Below are 15,860 nucleotides of genomic sequence, written 5' to 3' on the forward strand. Positions count from 1 at the left end.
TGTCACCTAGAACCTTCACAGCAGCGACAGCTTTATGAGGAGCATCAGCACTGCTCTGCCTGAGCAGAACCATCACCGCCATAGGTTGTCAAATAACCCGGGTTTAACCCACACAGGTAAGTCCAATGGGGTGCAGGCATGTCCTCTATGCTTACAGCTTCCCGTGGGTGTTGGTTTGATACCGTTTGGGGACAGCCGAGGAGGCATCTGCAGGCAACAAAGGTAGGTGTGTGCTTGTGTGTGTGTTTCCTATGCAGATCCTAAGCCCAGTGTCACATGCAAGTAGGAGGAGTAAGAAGGGTTCCTGGCAAATCCGGGTTATGGATTGCATTTAAAAAGGCCCCGTGGGAGTGCAATGGGCCCCTGTCTTGCTGCTTAGCAATAATGGTATGGGTTTAGGTTCTGCTGTGTGTACTGGTGGTTGACTGCCCCCCAGCCCAGAGTGTGCATGGAAAATTGTCTGGCAGCCTCCCTGACAGCAAGCAGTGATAGTGCCCATGAAGGGCACCTTGTTGGGCCCGCCCCTTTCACGGTTATCGCTTCTCGGCCTTTTGGCTAAGATCAAGTGTAGTATCTGTTCTTATCAGTTTAATATCTGATACGTCCCCTTTCTGGGGACCATATATTAAATGGATTTTTGAGAACGGGGGCTGATTTCGAAGCTTGCTTCCGTCGCCCTATGCATTGACCCGATATGGCAGTATCTTCGGGTACAGTGCACCACCCCCTTACAGGGTTAAAAAGAAAGATTCCTACTTTCATTGCTACCTGCTTGCTGGCTAGCCAGCTAGCCAGCCCTGTGGGCCTTGCTGCTGCTGCAGCCAAAAAACAAAAGGTGGTGCTGCTGCTGCTTCTGCTGCTTCTGCTTCTGCTTGTGTCTGGCCGCTGTTGGAGCGTCCAGGCACAGGACTTCTGCTGCTGCTGACTAAATGGCCTCCTTAATTGGATCATTTGAGTAGCCAGCACACCTGTGCAGGTAGGGCATGACATGATAGGCAGCTGCCTTGATAGCGGGTGGGTGCTGAATGTTCCTAATTGACAAAATAAGATTAATGCTTATGAAGAAATATAAAATCTCATCCCTTCCCCAATATCGCGCCACACCCCTACCCCTTAATTCCCTGGTTGAACTTGATGGACATATGTCTTTTTTCGACCGTACTAACTATGTAACTATGTAACATAACATGGGGGGGGGGGGTCTCCTGGCTGTTCACACAGGTGTGTCATTGCTGTACATTGACCATGCATTGCTTCTGTGGTATTGCAAAGGCAAAGACAAATGCTTCCAGCCATCCATTGCACTAATGGATTGGTCATCAGCTGGCTGTCTATGTCCCGCATCAATATAGACCAAAGTACAGAGGGTTAGGCTATGCTATTGTGCACCTACCTGATGCATCAGAAGGTGCGAGGCCCTTGCTAAATTCTGTGCACAGACTTTGAGATCTATACTTTAGACTGTATCTAAACCTGCTCCAACATGGACTGACATTCTGGCCTACTTTCAGCCGATGCGACTTGTCTGTCGCTGAACAGTCGCTTTTTATGTATTCAGCACCTATGTATAATGTTGTAAAAATGCTCTAGAAGCTAAAGTCGCAGAAATGTCACACATATTTGGCCTGCAACTTTCTGTGCGACAAATTCAGACAGGAAAAATCAGTATAAATCCTTAGAAAATTATCCCCCAGTGTCTCCATCTGCTGGCGGTATTGAATAAGCATTGCTGCACTGATGGGGTATGCATTAGACGAAAAAAAAGAAGAAAAAGAAGAATAATACGCCCAGAAAAGAGGCGAAAAGGAGAAAAACGTAAAAAAACGTGAAAAAAAAGTAAGAGGAAGAGAAGGGAAAAAAAGGTGGAAATGGGTTTAAAAGTGATTTCGGCGGAGAAATATATATATATATATATATATATATATATATATATATATATATGCGCACACACACACATATATATAAACGTATTCTCCGTTGAGATATTGCAGCCGCTGCTGTGTCCAGGCCCAGGAGCCTTAGCACTGTGCTGTGATGTCACTCAATACCACTGACATCACTAGGTGTAAACAACATCTCTCCTTTGCTGTGTATGTGACTATGGAGCTGTTTGGTGATGTCGTCTATTATGGCCTTCATAGAAGCAACAGGAGATTGTTGCATCCATCTAGAACCCTCAGAACTACAGTGCTATGATGTCACTCACTTCCACAGGCCTTGCAGAGTGTAAACAACAACAACCCAGCTTTGTTGTGTATGTAACCATAGGGATTTGTGATGTCACCTAGAACCTTCACAGCAGCGACAGCTTTATGAGGAGCATCAGCACTGCTCTGCCTGAGCAGAACCATCACCGCCATAGGTTGTCAAATAACCCGGGTTTAACCCACACAGGTAAGTCCAATGGGGTGCAGGCATGTCCTCTATGCTTACAGCTTCCCGTGGGTGTTGGTTTGATACCGTTTGGGGACAGCCAAGGAGGCATCTGCAGGCAACAAAGGTAGGTGTGTGCTTGTGTGTGTGTTTCCTATGCAGATCCTAAGCCCAGTGTCACATGCAAGTAGGAGGAGTAAGAAGGGTTCCTGGCAAATCCGGGTTATGGATTGCATTTAAAAAGGCCCCGTGGGAGTGCAATGGGCCCCTGTCTTGCTGCTTAGCAATAATGGTATGGGTTTAGGTTCTGCTGTGTGTACTGGTGGTTGACTGCCCCCCAGCCCAGAGTGTGCATGGAAAATTGTCTGGCAGCCTCCCTGACAGCAAGCAGTGATAGTGCCCATGAAGGGCACCTTGTTGGGCCCGCCCCTTTCACGGTTATCGCTTCTCGGCCTTTTGGCTAAGATCAAGTGTAGTTCTGCTCACTTGGTCTGGCCAGAGGGTGTCTGGGGTACCCGGCTCCTTTGCCTGGGGGGATCGTCCTTCTTAACGGAGGGACTTCACCCCCCTGCTGCTATTAGGGAGCCGGCTTAGTCCCCAGACAACGGGGAGCGATCACCACCACCTACCTGCTTACAGTGGGGGAGGTGTTTATCCTGATGGACATGGCTGGATCAAGTGGAGCATCATCAGAAGGCATCCCTGAGTATGCTAAGCTCAGAAATGGAGTTCGGATTTCCTTATTGGATACCTGCAAGAGAGGAAAAGGATTAGGTTTCGTGGTCGAGGAGATCTTATTCAAGTTGCTGGAAATTAAGAAGGAACAAATCCTGTCTATGCTTGAATTCCCAAGAAATGGACACTACGATGTTATATTGGCTTCTGAAGAGGACTTTAATTTTTTTTGCAGCAAGTACCAGCAAAAGAAGGCCAATCCAGTTTTGGAGGGTGTGGAGGTGACCCCGCATTTTCCGAACCAGGAGAAAATATTGACGGTACGGATGTATAGCCCATATATACTGGAAAAAGACATTGAGACTTTTCTTTCTAGATTCTGTGACAATATTCTGTCAAAGGGAAAAGTCCTGAACCAATATGGCCTATGGACTACAAAATGGAAATTTAAAGTTAAATTTAAAAAGGAACCTGACGGTAAAGTGATTTATCCACCTGGGCGATTCAAAATTGGATCGGTCAATGGTGACTTGTTCTATTCAGGGATGGAGGAATTTTGCCGTAAATGTAAACAATACGGGCACGGGAAAGACCTATGTACTCACTCATGGTGCTATAAGTGCCAGGAGGGAGGTCATGAAGCAGACACCTGCAACAACAACAAAAAAAAGAAGTGTCATCTGTGCGGTGATGAAGATCACCTGGTAAATGTATGTCCCAAGAAACAAACAACGAAAAAGGAAACAGCAGCTAAAAGGAGTAGGGAAGAAGAAGAAATTGGAGAACCTGAGTTGGAGGAAGTTCCAGCCAGAAAAGTGGCTGAAGAAAAGAAAAAGAAAGAAGAGGTTTATGTACCAATGGAATTTGGAGGTGTTTTGGATGGCATGTTGGAAAATATGCCAAAAAAGGAAAGAAGACCATTTGATATGGATTTAATGGAACTAAGGTCGAAATATGAAAATCGGTACGAGGAAGCTAGAGACAAAGTGTATTTTTCATTTCAAGCTGATATGGACAGATTTTTGGACACTTATAAAGTTCCATCTTGGTTGGGACTTCCGGTAAAAAGACAGATGATAAGAGGAACGATAAACCGTGGAATGATAGATTTCCTAATGGTATATGCCTGGAGAAATGGAATGTCTCTCTGATTAATTACTGGTGAAAGCAATGTTTGTTTGTTATTGTAAATGTGTGTTTTTTTTTTCTGGTTAAATCTTTTTTATTGATTTTATTTTGTGGTCATTAGTGTTAAGAAGAAATAAAAAAATGGGTTACCTGATGATGAGCAACAATCGAGTTCAAATAAGATCTTGGAACTCTGATTGAGTTTCTGAGGGCTAACTTAAAAAAAAATCTGTTCTTATCAGTTTAATATCTGATACGTCCCCTATCTGGGGACCATATATTAAATGGATTTTTGAGAACGGGGGCCGATTTCGAAGCTTGCTTCCGTCGCCCTATGCATTGACCCGATATGGCAGTATCTTCGGGTACAGTGCACCACCCCCTTACAGGGTTAAAAAGAAAGATTCCTACTTTCATTGCTACCTGCTTGCTGGCTAGCCAGCTAGCCAGCCCTGTGGGCCTTGCTGCTGCTGCAGCCAAAAAACAAAAGGTGGTGCTGCTGCTGCTTCTGCTGCTTCTGCTTCTGCTTGTGTCTGGCCGCTGTTGGAGCGTCCAGGCACAGGACTTCTGCTGCTGCTGACTAAATGGCCTCCTTAATTGGATCATTTGAGTAGCCAGCACACCTGTGCAGGTAGGGCATGACATGATAGGCAGCTGCCTTGATAGCGGGTGGGTGCTGAATGTTCCTAATTGACAAAATAAGATTAATGCTTATGAAGAAATATAAAATCTCATCCCTTCCCCAATATCGCGCCACACCCCTACCCCTTAATTCCCTGGTTGAACTTGATGGACATATGTCTTTTTTCGACCGTACTAACTATGTAACTATGTAACATAACATGGGGGGGGGGGGGGGGGGTCTCCTGGCTGTTCACACAGGTGTGTCATTGCTGTACATTGACCATGCATTGCTTCTGTGGTATTGCAAAGGCAAAGACAAATGCTTCCGGCCATCCATTGCACTAATGGATTGGTCATCAGCTGGCTGTCTATGTCCCGCATCAATATAGACCAAAGTACAGAGGGTTAGGCTATGCTATTGTGCACCTACCTGATGCATCAGAAGGTGCGAGGCCCTTGCTAAATTCTGTGCACAGACTTTGAGATCTATACTTTAGACTGTATCTAAACCTGCTCCAACATGGACTGACATTCTGGCCTACTTTCAGCCGATGCGACTTGTCTGTCGCTGAACAGTCGCTTTTTATGTATTCAGCACCTATGTATAATGTTGTAAAAATGCTCTAGAAGCTAAAGTCGCAGAAATGTCACACATATTTGGCCTGCAACTTTCTGTGCGACAAATTCAGACAGGAAAAATCAGTATAAATCCTTAGAAAATTATCCCCCAGTGTCTCCATCTGCTGGCGGTATTGAATAAGCATTGCTGCACTGATGGGGTATGCATTAGACGAAAAAAAAGAAGAAAAAGAAGAATAATACGCCCAGAAAAGAGGCGAAAAGGAGAAAAACGTAAAAAAACGTGAAAAAAAAGTAAGAGGAAGAGAAGGGAAAAAAAGGTGGAAATGGGTTTAAAAGTGATTTCGGCGGAGAAATATATATATATATATATATATATATATATACGCGCACACACACACATATATATAAACGTATTCTCCGTTGAGATATTGCAGCCGCTGCTGTGTCCAGGCCCAGGAGCCTTAGCACTGTGCTGTGATGTCACTCAATACCACTGACATCACTAGGTGTAAACAACATCTCTCCTTTGCTGTGTATGTGACTATGGAGCTGTTTGGTGATGTCGTCTATTATGGCCTTCATAGAAGCAACAGGAGATTGTTGCATCCATCTAGAACCCTCAGAACTACAGTGCTATGATGTCACTCACTTCCACAGGCCTTGCAGAGTGTAAACAACAACAACCCAGCTTTGTTGTGTATGTAACCATAGGGATTTGTGATGTCACCTAGAACCTTCACAGCAGCGACAGCTTTATGAGGAGCATCAGCACTGCTCTGCCTGAGCAGAACCATCACCGCCATAGGTTGTCAAATAACCCGGGTTTAACCCACACAGGTAAGTCCAATGGGGTGCAGGCATGTCCTCTATGCTTACAGCTTCCCGTGGGTGTTGGTTTGATACCGTTTGGGGACAGCCAAGGAGGCATCTGCAGGCAACAAAGGTAGGTGTGTGCTTGTGTGTGTGTTTCCTATGCAGATCCTAAGCCCAGTGTCACATGCAAGTAGGAGGAGTAAGAAGGGTTCCTGGCAAATCCGGGTTATGGATTGCATTTAAAAAGGCCCCGTGGGAGTGCAATGGGCCCCTGTCTTGCTGCTTAGCAATAATGGTATGGGTTTAGGTTCTGCTGTGTGTACTGGTGGTTGACTGCCCCCCAGCCCAGAGTGTGCATGGAAAATTGTCTGGCAGCCTCCCTGACAGCAAGCAGTGATAGTGCCCATGAAGGGCACCTTGTTGGGCCCGCCCCTTTCACGGTTATCGCTTCTCGGCCTTTTGGCTAAGATCAAGTGTAGTATCTGTTCTTATCAGTTTAATATCTGATACGTCCCCTATCTGGGGACCATATATTAAATGGATTTTTGAGAACGGGGGCCGATTTCGAAGCTTGCTTCCGTCGCCCTATGCATTGACCCAATATGGCAGTATCTTCGGGTACAGTGCACCACCCCCTTACAGGGTTAAAAAGAAAGATTCCTACTTTCATTGCTACCTGCTTGCTGGCTAGCCAGCTAGCCAGCCCTGTGGGCCTTGCTGCTGCTGCAGCCAAAAAACAAAAGGTGGTGCTGCTGCTGCTTCTGCTGCTTCTGCTTCTGCTTGTGTCTGGCCGCTGTTGGAGCGTCCAGGCACAGGACTTCTGCTGCTGCTGACTAAATGGCCTCCTTAATTGGATCATTTGAGTAGCCAGCACACCTGTGCAGGTAGGGCATGACATGATAGGCAGCTGCCTTGATAGCGGGTGGGTGCTGAATGTTCCTAATTGACAAAATAAGATTAATGCTTATGAAGAAATATAAAATCTCATCCCTTCCCCAATATCGCGCCACACCCCTACCCCTTAATTCCCTGGTTGAACTTGATGGACATATGTCTTTTTTCGACCGTACTAACTATGTAACTATGTAACATAACATGGGGGGGGGGGGGTCTCCTGGCTGTTCACACAGGTGTGTCATTGCTGTACATTGACCATGCATTGCTTCTGTGGTATTGCAAAGGCAAAGACAAATGCTTCCAGCCATCCATTGCACTAATGGATTGGTCATCAGCTGGCTGTCTATGTCCCGCATCAATATAGACCAAAGTACAGAGGGTTAGGCTATGCTATTGTGCACCTACCTGATGCATCAGAAGGTGCGAGGCCCTTGCTAAATTCTGTGCACAGACTTTGAGATCTATACTTTAGACTGTATCTAAACCTGCTCCAACATGGACTGACATTCTGGCCTACTTTCAGCCGATGCGACTTGTCTGTCGCTGAACAGTCGCTTTTTATGTATTCAGCACCTATGTATAATGTTGTAAAAATGCTCTAGAAGCTAAAGTCGCAGAAATGTCACACATATTTGGCCTGCAACTTTCTGTGCGACAAATTCAGACAGGAAAAATCAGTATAAATCCTTAGAAAATTATCCCCCAGTGTCTCCATCTGCTGGCGGTATTGAATAAGCATTGCTGCACTGATGGGGTATGCATTAGACGAAAAAAAAGAAGAAAAAGAAGAATAATACGCCCAGAAAAGAGGCGAAAAGGAGAAAAACGTAAAAAAACGTGAAAAAAAAGTAAGAGGAAGAGAAGGGAAAAAAAGGTGGAAATGGGTTTAAAAGTGATTTCGGCGGAGAAATATATATATATATATATATATATATATATATATATATATACGCGCACACACACACATATATATAAACGTATTCTCCGTTGAGATATTGCAGCCGCTGCTGTGTCCAGGCCCAGGAGCCTTAGCACTGTGCTGTGATGTCACTCAATACCACTGACATCACTAGGTGTAAACAACATCTCTCCTTTGCTGTGTATGTGACTATGGAGCTGTTTGGTGATGTCGTCTATTATGGCCTTCATAGAAGCAACAGGAGATTGTTGCATCCATCTAGAACCCTCAGAACTACAGTGCTATGATGTCACTCACTTCCACAGGCCTTGCAGAGTGTAAACAACAACAACCCAGCTTTGTTGTGTATGTAACCATAGGGATTTGTGATGTCACCTAGAACCTTCACAGCAGCGACAGCTTTATGAGGAGCATCAGCACTGCTCTGCCTGAGCAGAACCATCACCGCCATAGGTTGTCAAATAACCCGGGTTTAACCCACACAGGTAAGTCCAATGGGGTGCAGGCATGTCCTCTATGCTTACAGCTTCCCGTGGGTGTTGGTTTGATACCGTTTGGGGACAGCCAAGGAGGCATCTGCAGGCAACAAAGGTAGGTGTGTGCTTGTGTGTGTGTTTCCTATGCAGATCCTAAGCCCAGTGTCACATGCAAGTAGGAGGAGTAAGAAGGGTTCCTGGCAAATCCGGGTTATGGATTGCATTTAAAAAGGCCCCGTGGGAGTGCAATGGGCCCCTGTCTTGCTGCTTAGCAATAATGGTATGGGTTTAGGTTCTGCTGTGTGTACTGGTGGTTGACTGCCCCCCAGCCCAGAGTGTGCATGGAAAATTGTCTGGCAGCCTCCCTGACAGCAAGCAGTGATAGTGCCCATGAAGGGCACCTTGTTGGGCCCGCCCCTTTCACGGTTATCGCTTCTCGGCCTTTTGGCTAAGGTATAGGGATATACCTTGGCTGATCCGGTTCCTGCTTTTGTGGGTGCTCTGAGACCCCCCTCCTCGGCCCTGGGACATCGCCCTTCGTTGGGCTTAAGTCCCTTGCTGCTATTGGGGAGGGGGCCCACCTCAGTGTAGAGTTGCGATCCCCCTTTGCCTTAGGGACCTAGTGTCTCTTTGGTGCGCTTGATTGTGAGCATGGCGTCAGCCAGTGACGGAGATCCAGGCATGGTACCATCTTATGCCAAGCTCAAGAACTCAGTACGTATATCGTACTTGGAGGACCAGAGAAAGAACCGGGACCTGAAGTACATCGTGGAGCAAGTTCTGCTGGGCGTCTTTGGATTAAGGAAGCATGAGATATTATCCATCCAAGATTATCCGAAAAGAGGAGTATACGATGTTACTTTTACGGAAGGAGGTATTTACAAGGACTTTGTTATACAGATGAAGAAGGTAAGCGGAGATTCCCGCTTGAGTGGAATAAGAATTGTTGAGCACTTTCCCGATGAACTTATGCTTTTAGTTATAAAAATGTACTCTCCATACGTTAAAGAAGATGAAATTGTTGTGTTTTTAAGGAATTTTTGTAAAAAAATTATAAATAGAGGGAAAGTGATGAATGAGTGTGGAATATGGTCCTCTAAGTGGAAGTTTCTGGTTGAGTTCAAAGAAGATCTATTACTCCCAGGACGAAAGGTTATGCCTCCAGCTCGGTTCAAGTTAGGAAATGTAAATGGTGACGTGTTTTTCCCAGGAATGCCCAATTTCTGCAGAGCTTGTAGAAGATATGGACATGATAAAAACGTATGTGAGAGTACATGTACAAATTGTGGCAGCACTGAGCACTCCTCCAGAGAATGCACAAAAGAAAAGAAATGCAGTTTATGTTACAGAGTTGACCATTTGTATGCTTCTTGTCCTCACAGGAACAAAGAGAAACAACAGAGAAGCCAGCCAGACCCCCGTCATATGAACAGAGAAGACAACAAACCAGAAGAAAACCCAACTGATCCACATGGTGAGTCTGCTACCTCTGATGAAGATGGATATGAGAAACCCTCCAGCATGAAGGTAAGAAGAAAGGAGAAGAAAGCATGGCAGACAGGAGCTCCTCTCTCGCAGCAGAGGGGTAGTAACCTGGATGAAGCTGTCAGCAAGCCTCAGAGTGCCCCCCTGAGGAAGCCAGAAAATGTTGGGGCTAAGAGAAGAAAGACCGGAACAGGAAGAGAAGAGGCGTTTGTGGAAGAAGAGGGGGGGGGTAGGGATGCCATCAGGTGTTCCAGCCCCCTCCCCAAGTGAAACAGGCAACTCGTCCATGGTTCCCGACACGGTGGAAGTCGTTGTGCCCGACCGGCTGCCCGGGGTGGCTCCGACAGGTCATCCCGGGGAGGAGATGGACACTGGGCAAGGTGACGGAGACGGGACAACCCCTGTTCCGGCGAAGAGGAATCCTCTCCTTAGTCCCCTACCGGAGGATCTTCAGGAGGAGGTAATGGAGGAGTCAGACGGTAGCAGCTCACCGGAATCTCTGGTGACAGTGAGATCAGAAGGGGAAAATGATAGTTTTGGGGGTCTGGCTGATGAGGATGAGATAGAATGTGCACAAAGATATTGAAAGTGGTCTCTCTGTAACCTTTAATGATGGCGCTCCATGGACTCTCCCTCAATGTGAGGGGCCTTAAGACACACGCAAGAAGAACTGCTATTTTTAATTTTTTATCCTTTTTGTCTGCATCAGTTTTCTTCTTACAGGAATGTGGCATCCCTCACCAAGCATCATACAAGAAATATGAAGAAGACTGGAAGCATGGCCCCTCAGTGTGGTCAGGGTCCAACGCATCTAAATCTGGAGGAGTTGCTATACTTTTTAAGGGTAATGTTAATATAATTTTTAAGCAAGAGATTTTACCAGGAAGGATTTTATTAGTTAAAGCTTTTATAAATGGTTTTACATGGCAGTTTTTAAACTTTTATGGTTCACCTGATAAAAAAGAAAGAGAAGAGATGTTAGAGATTTTACCTCTTTTTATTAATGATTCTTATCCTTTGATTTTAGCTGGGGATTTTAATTGTGTTTTAAGAGGTGAGAAAAGATATTCTCGAGCTACTAGTAGAAATTATGATAAGACATCTAACATTTAAAAAAATATTACTTTAGATTTTAGGCTTATAGATGTTTTTAAAAAATGTAATCCAAATTTACCTGATACTGAAGGCATTACATGGAGTAATGTGAATTGTAGCTCGAGGATTGATTTTATCTTCTCTTCTCAAAATGTTTTACCTGCCAAATGTGAGCTTTTAACTAATATATTTTCTGATCATAAATGTCTTCTATTTGTTTTAAATCCTGTTCCTGGTTTTAAGAGGGGTATTGGTTCATGGAAATTGAACATATCTCTTTTAGAAGATAAAATAATCTTAACAGAATACGCCAATTTTTATAATAAATGTAAAAATAATAGAGACCCAAATATAGATATAAAAGTATGGTGGGAAAATATGAAGAAAAAAACTAAAGATTTTTTTTATAAAACAAGGTATCCAAAAAGCTAAAGATAAAAGACATTGTTATGATATTTTAAATACACGTCTTCAAACTCTTTTTAAATTGCACAATATAGGGATAGATGTAAAAGATGATATTGTTAACATTAAAAAAGAAATAAAAACATTTTTAAATGAAAAAGGTAAAGAGATCATTTTTAAAGCTAAAATCAAACATATTGAAAATAACGAAAAATGTACAAGATATTTTTTTAAAAAATCTAATCAAAAAAGAGTCCATATCGAAAAACTAGAAGGAGAAGTGGAGATGAATAAAATTTTATTTAAAGTACAATGTTATTATAGGGAACTTTTTAATGAGAAAAAAATAGATGCTAATTTCTGTTTCAATAGTTTTTATTGAAAAATCATTTTCATTGTTATACAAACAAACTTACAAGGTACAAGAGATAAACAAGCAATCTTCTTTAGAGTCACTTAAGAAGTAACGGGTGTATAATGAATGCACCGCTGTGTCTGAGGGCAGACGTACAAAACACAGTATAACAGTTATCATCCGTTGTACCTAACAAGCAGCGCACACTGTACTCCAAATTACCATTTTTACCGTTGCTGCAAACTGGCCAACAATGAAGGCCAAATGAAGTGAACCGGACAAGACAATGGGATATAACTAGTGGATTGAATTGAAAGGAGGGATGGGGGGTAGAGGGAAAAGGAGGTGGTAGAGAGAGAGAGGGAGGGAGAAGGAAGGGGAAGGTAGGAGAGAAAGGGGACGTACGAGAGGGGAGAGAAGGGAGGGGAGGCAGAAGAGGTGCCATATTTGAGTGTGTGTCATTCACCGACTTATGTGCATTGTATAAACTAGTCTCACAATATCTCATCCAATGAATCTGAATATCATAACATTCCTATCTCCTTTTAATACAAAACATACAACTTATATTCTATCCTACTCATGAAGAAAGGTGAGCAAATCGAGAATTTATCCAAGCTTCCCAAATTTTTGCCACGTTAGTGGTGGTGCCTGTGTTCAAGTAGACAGCCCTCTCGCATTTATATGAAAAGTTCAATAAGGTGACCAATTCTGCAATAGGGGGTGATGTGGTAGATTTCCAATGCCGAGTGATTACCAACTTAGCTAAGATCAATATTTTAATCACCAGACAGCGGCATTCGGGTGGTATTGTTTGGATGTCTAATAACAACAAGGCCATCGCAGGTGTTATGGATATGTCATATTCAATAACCTCCCTCAACATTATACCAATCTCCCTCCAATATTCCTCAATCTTCGGGCAAGCCCATAATATATGTAGCAAGGTGCCCTTGGCACCACATCCTCTCCAGCATTCCGAAGATGTCCCTGGGTAGATGACCTGCAGTCTATCAGGTGTTAAGTACCATCTTAGTCTGGATTTAAAAAATGCCTCTAAGTGTGTCACTGAGGGTAACGCCCTCCTCGCCCATTTACAAGCGACCATCCATTCCCCATCAGTAATGTTCCTTGACAGGTCTTTCTCCCAGGATTTATAGGGTGCATGTGTGGACAGGGGCTTAGTACTTTCCAAAAGGTTGTATATGGGGCGTAGGCCCTTGAATGGTGTGGCCATCAGTTTAAAGAGATCTTCGTTATAGTTCCATGCATGCTGCGTGTAGGATCCCAAGCAATGTCTAATTTGTAGGAATTTATAGAAATCTTTAGTGGAGATATTATAGTGAGCAGAGAGGGAGGTAAATGTGTGTAGTATGTTTCCGTCAAACAAATGAGATATCTGTGTGAGACCAGCCGATATCCAATTTTGTAAGTCTAGGAGTGGGATAACTGCAGACAATATTAAAAGAGGAGTTGTAGAGGGGCTGTGGAGGTGTTTCCTACCCGTGTTTTTATGTATGATGTTCCAGCAGGACAGACCTGCTATCGTTAATGGGGAAATATGTTGTGGAATATTAAGGGACCATATTTGATAGAATAAAAGGGATTTTAAGTCACCATTATCACATAAATATTTCTCAGCCTGTAGCCACGGTAGGCTCGCCCCTGCATTCCAGTAATGTTTCAGTTGTGTCGTCAAAGTAGCTAAATAGTATGCGTACGGGTCAGGTAAGCCCACCCCTCCTCTATCCTTGTGTTTACTCAGAAGTAATTTGGATATTCTTCTACGTCCCCCCTTCCATATATAATCCAAGAGCAGTTTAGATATGCGTGTGAAGAAGGAGGTCGGGAGTAGGATAGGCAGGGTGCGGTATAGATACAGTAGTTTGGGAAGTATTGACATTTTAAAGGCTGCGATCCTGCCTAACCACGACACCTCCACTCTGCCTAAACTATCAAGATCCTCTTTAAAGGTATGTAGAAATGGGATATAATTGGAACTATATAGCCGCGGGACTGACGGTGTAACCTGAATGCCTAAGTATGTGATGCTATCAGACTTCCAGTCTAGAGGATACGTATTTTTTAACTTTTGTAGGGTGTGACTGTCTAGATGTATTGGCAAGGCTTGTGTCTTAGACGTATTTAGTTTATAGTAGGATACTGCACTATACTTCATGATGGTGTCAACGGCCCCCGCCAGGGAACATTCTGGGTCTTCCAATGTTAGAATTATGTCATCCGCATACATAGATATGAGATGTACATCAGGGCCAAGTCGTACCCCTCTAATTGCAGAGTTAAGTTTGAGCGCTATAGCCAGAGGTTCTATACATAGTATAAACATTAGCGGTGAAAGTGGACATCCCTGGCGGGTGCCATTACCCAATGAGAAGCTGTTAGAAAGCGTACCATTTGAAAACACTCTCGCGTTTGGGGCAGAATATAGTGCTTTAATCGCTGTTGCAATAGAACCCTTAATACCCATGGCATCCAATATCGCAAACGCAAAAGACCAGTTCAGACGGTCAAATGCCTTTTCAGCATCTAAAGCTAGTAGGACCGACGCCATGCGTTTCGAGTCTAGGTGATGTACTAAGTTAAGGATACGTCTTGTATTCTCGTATGCCTGACGTCCTCTAACAAAGCCCACCTGATCAACCGAAACCAGTGTGGGAATCAGGGGAGCTAATCTATTTGCTATCAGTGTGGCGTATATTTTCGCGTCTACATTTAAGAGCGAAATAGGCCTAAAGTTGCAAGGCCTATCAGGGGGTTTGCCCGGCTTCGGGAGAGTAACTATTAGGGCCTCTTGGTTTTCCTTCGGTAACGAGCCTTTTTGCATTGCTTCATTAAAGAAATTTGTGGCATGGGGCATTAAGATATGTGAAAAGGACTTGTAATAATAAGCCGTCAGTCCGTCAGGGCCAGGAGACTTGCCTATAGGCAAACCTCTAATAGTTTTAGTGACCTCCGCGTGAGTGAAGGGAGCATTAAGTGAAGTTAGTTGGGTATCAGTCAATGAGGGAAGGGGAAGATCTTGTAAAAAAGAGGCAATGTCTTCTATCGATGGCTGGGGGATGTTTTGATCCTGGGAAAGGTTATAGAGGGTTGCGTAGTAACCCATAAAGCTATCTGCAATATCTTTAGGGGATTGGAGTTTGTAAGTGAGCGATGGGTCCCATAAGAAAGGAATTCTAGTTTTTGCATGTTTGTGTTTGAGCCTGTTCGCTAACACTCTACCTGTTTTGTTGTCGAAGTGGTAATATTGGGCCTTCAGTTTATTCAATTGGCGAGCGTGGTGGTCTAAAAACAAAATGCGGATTTTCTCCCTAACCTCTTTCAGTTTCGTCGCCTGTGTCGCACTTGGGTGTTGCTTATTAGCCTCCTCCAATAGTCTCTGGTCAGTCAATAAACTATCCAAGTGCCGGGACCTCTCCTTCTTTACAATGTATCCTAATTTTATCAGGGACCCCCTAATAACTGCTTTGTGTGCATTCCACACCGTGCTGTGAGCCAGACCTGTATGTGCATTTAAGGAGAAGTATTGGTCAAGTTCTGAAGCTATAGTTTCCCTGTGCTTATCATGTCTGATTAAATATTCATTACATCGCCACAAGTAAGTAGGTGAAGTCGCAATTTTCTCAGAAATGGTCAGTGTGATAGGTGTGTGATCTGACCATTTGAAAGGTTCAATCGTGGCAGATGTAACCAAGTCTAAAAGAGATCTACCCACTAAAGACAGGTCAATACGAGAGTAACTATTAGAAGGGGCTGAGTAGAAAGAAAAATCCCTTTCCCCAGCATGTAGTAGGCGCCATACATCATATACTTCTTCAACATGAAATAAGGAATGTAATGATATAGCTCGTCTCTTGCTAAGAGAGGATACATCTATGTCTGCGTCAGGGACTGCATTGAAATCCCCTCTCAATAGAAGATGACCCTGAGCATGAGTGCGAAGTTTGCGAAAGACCTTTTTTAGGAAACCCAGTTGGCCTCTATTGGGTGCGTAAACAGACGCTATTGTGTA

The 15,860-nt window shown here is 43.9% G+C and overlaps 3 non-coding genes across 3 annotated transcripts; all 3 read left to right on the forward strand.

Annotated features, from left to right (window-relative positions):
• Window positions 1-535: 535 nt before the first annotated feature.
• Window positions 536-726, forward strand: LOC130311138 (U2 spliceosomal RNA). The gene has a single exon (XR_008859577.1). It is a non-coding gene; the product is annotated as a U2 spliceosomal RNA (small nuclear RNA).
• A 3,646-nt stretch (window positions 727-4,372) lies between these two features.
• Window positions 4,373-4,557, forward strand: LOC130311169 (U2 spliceosomal RNA). Its single transcript, XR_008859605.1, has one exon. It is a non-coding gene; the product is annotated as a U2 spliceosomal RNA (small nuclear RNA).
• Window positions 4,558-6,638: 2,081 nt separating this feature from the next.
• LOC130311159 (U2 spliceosomal RNA) lies at window positions 6,639-6,829 on the forward strand. Its single transcript, XR_008859597.1, has one exon. It is a non-coding gene; the product is annotated as a U2 spliceosomal RNA (small nuclear RNA).
• Window positions 6,830-15,860: the final 9,031 nt, after the last annotated feature.

Source organism: Hyla sarda, unplaced genomic scaffold (assembly GCF_029499605.1).
Source record: "Hyla sarda isolate aHylSar1 unplaced genomic scaffold, aHylSar1.hap1 scaffold_162, whole genome shotgun sequence".
Lineage (NCBI taxonomy): Eukaryota > Metazoa > Chordata > Amphibia > Anura > Hylidae > Hyla > Hyla sarda.